Below are 3,492 nucleotides of genomic sequence, written 5' to 3'. Positions count from 1 at the left end.
CTTGAATGATGAACTTGCACAAATGGAAAGGATAGAACATATCTTACCCGCTAGGGTAAGGAATTCCATGGGCTTTCGGACAAATCGATCTAAGATAGGACTGCGAGGTATAGCAATCCCGAGACGTTTTAGCATTCTCAAAGGTAGGAGATTAACGGCCGATCCCCCATCTATTATGATTCTTGTTATCTCCAATCCATTAAGGTATCCTGAAATGAACAAAGGCCTGTTATGCTTAATGAGTCCTGGTTGCAAGTAATCGTCCGTAAACGTGATCAAAGCCAAACACTTGGCATAAGTTGGTTCACTACTTCTCATCTCAACTTGGTTAACTTCATTAGAAAACTCCTCTGGGTTCGAACATGCGGGACATCCAACGTTCTGCAGACATCTTCAATGCATCGTATACGCTGAGGAGTGCAGGAATCTTTTTGAGGTGAGCTATTATGTCATAGCGAACATGTTGTCCATTAGCGGCATGCAAGGAAGCAAAGATGAACCGGCTTGGTCAGAAATAATTGAAAACCTACAATTCTTAATGTACACTATAGTAGGGCAAACCCTTTGACGAGAAGAACATAAGGTCCGAAATATATGACTTTATCGAGGAGAAAGTAAGGAATCGGACTTTTTCACGCTCTCATGTTCAATTTCAGAGGCCAACCTACGCTTTTTTATTCACGATGCGCAACAAAATGGTCATCTCTCCGCGGGAGTTCATCAATCATTTCCTCGGCGGGTAAGGTAAATAAAATGTGATATACATGAAAAAGGATAAAACCTAAATAATCCTTTAATGCCTTAGGAAAAGTCCTCGAAACTATGATTTACGCTCCTCGCCCTATCAACCTAATAATAAGAAAGATGGACTGAAAGTCAATAGCATGCCGGGCCTCTAAAGAGCATACAACCTAAGAAGCATCCCAGAGCCCTACTAACCACTAAGCCCTTCTAAAAGTAATCCTTTGCTTCAGTGTGCCGTCGGATTGTGAAGGTGTTCAGTAATCGGATGCTATTGAGAAGATTGGCATAATTTATCTCAAAGCAGCTCCTTCTGTCCATCGATTCAAGGATTGCCTTCATTTATTCTGCTCGTGGATATCTTAGCTATTGGATTAACTAGTCGCCCTTGTCAACACGAGAAGGTAGAGTGTAAGGCAACGAACTTTTAACAGGCACGGTACGAGAGGAAAAAGACCAGCGTTAGGCCTCTTCAGCTAATAGATGTGTCAAACACCGTTGCCAGTTACTGGTACTGCTAGTCGCAAACGAGCCCTTCTCTTCCGAAAGAACCTATTTGCCCACTTACTTGAAGCTCTGTCAAAGAACCCCTGAAACTATATGCAACCACTTCTTGAACAACCTATTTCGATTCATGTGACAAAAGCACATTCTATGCTATCTTATACTATTGATTAAACCAAGCGATTCGTTGGAAGATTCGACTGGCATCTGCCTTAGCCCTGTCTCCCTCCCTAGCTAATTGAATACCAGCTTCCTCAACTATTAGTATTATATGTCACTTCCCTGTCCTATTCTTTTAGTATGGATGGGGCTGTAGGTTGCTTTATTTGATCTTATCTGCTCACGAACGGTCTGCTTAAGCCAATAAGATCGAAAAGGCTATCTCCGAGTGGCAATAAATAGTGCGGAACTTTCCTGAAAGCAGGAAGGATGCCCAAGGGAAAGCTAGACCTCGAGTGACGAAAGACGGGAGCCACTCTAGTGACCTTTGAAAAGGGTCCGTACTAACCAGTTATTACTGCCTAGTGCCTAAACTGATTAGAGAGTTGTTGAATAAGCAAATCGGCTGTTTACAGTTACAGCAAACAGGAAATCAGAGCAGTCGTGTGGAAGGTCTTTCTTAGGCCTTTGCTTCCTCTTCTTAGCCTAGCCGCTTCCAGGTAAGGAGAAAGAAGTGAACTCTAATTTTGTGGGGGAAGGAACTGAATATAACAATAACAAGCAAGACCAAGAGATATGACCAAAAAAGCCTTGTCACGAGCAGGACTCGAACCAGCACCTCTGGAACCAAAAGAAAGACCAAGCGAACTTCCTTTTATTCAGATCGCGACTTTTGGTAACTCGGTTCCTCACGCTGTCCATAAGTACGTCCGGGGAGCATTAACCTCAACTATCCCTACTAGAAAACTGAACTAACCATAGAACCCAAGGAAAAGGAAATACAGATTCATTGAGAACTAATACGATTATAACAGCACTCATCATTACTGCAAGCGTTTTAGCCCCCACGCAATTGTTTTGGGCTTCAATTATTTCCGAAGGGGACGAAGGTCCCAGACTACTGGGTAAAGTCTTCAATGGATCAAAAGTCTCTTTCAGTATAGTCCTTTCTTCCCGAAATACTTCTTGCAAAATGGCATCTGTCGAGCCCAGCTCTGTCATTTTGAAATTGTGCAAAACACGGGATTGAATCCCTATTATTTCTTATTTAGACGGATTTCACCATACTACTATTAAGACAATTCACATTGAAATGATCCATACCCGGTAAATAATTCCACCAAACAGTAAATCCTACCAATAAACAAAGAAGCAAGAGGAACCGAAAACAAATAGGAATAAGTAAGACTCTCTTTTAAGGTAAACGTTTTTATTCTTTGCTTAGTTTTCATTGCATCGGTCAACCCTACTTCGTTTTCAGGTGAATTCCGAATCCTTTTTTTACCCATTCTGAAATGCTCCCGATTTTCTATTAAATGTTTCAGTTTATCGGGGAGCTGAGAAAGAGGCATTAAGATAGGCAACCGCATTTTAGCTTTAGCAACTAGCTTATTCCAAAAACCTCCTCCAAGAATATTGTGGTCCCCTTCTGCTTGTAAAAGTGGGTTTCGCCACACCATTGAGCGGATTCTAGCTACTTCAGCATTCGACCTTAGCCTTTCTAAAGCTTCAAACAGATGGTCTTTGTTTTCATCCGTAATAGGAGGACGGAAGGCTGGGGGAACAGCACTGGTGGGCCGAACACTCTCTTCATCAGAGCAACGAGATAAAAATCTGTCTATACCTATATAAGGTCTCAGATCCTCATAAGGTGCAGGAACTCTACTCTCAGGATTACGAAACACAGCTTTCTTAGAAGAAGCACAAACAAGATCTAAATAAAATCGGATGCATGTTTTAACATTATTAATAAGCACTAGATTAAAAAATTTTCATCTTTCTTTTATTTATTTTACAACAATGCACTGAGCTACTTACGAAACCTCTCCTATTAATATAGGTCAAGCGTGATGCCCTCTAGGAGAGCCCTAGAGTCCCAAGAACTGTCACGAGTTAGATTCGAACCTGCTCTCTTTATTCAGTTAGAAAATCTTACTTTCTTTAGCCATTCGTGATCGAATACAACCTAGGAATAAAAACCTACATAACCTACCTCCTAGACCAAGGAAGAAGGTATCAGACCCATGTAGTTCTGGACTCATTTTTTTTTAACCAGTTCCTGTACTGAACTCGACTTATAAAGTAGTC

The sequence above is a fragment of the Primulina tabacum genome, chromosome 6 (genome assembly GCF_025594145.1).
Source record: "Primulina tabacum isolate GXHZ01 chromosome 6, ASM2559414v2, whole genome shotgun sequence".
Lineage (NCBI taxonomy): Eukaryota > Viridiplantae > Streptophyta > Magnoliopsida > Lamiales > Gesneriaceae > Primulina > Primulina tabacum.
This window is presented reverse-complemented; position numbering follows the sequence as displayed.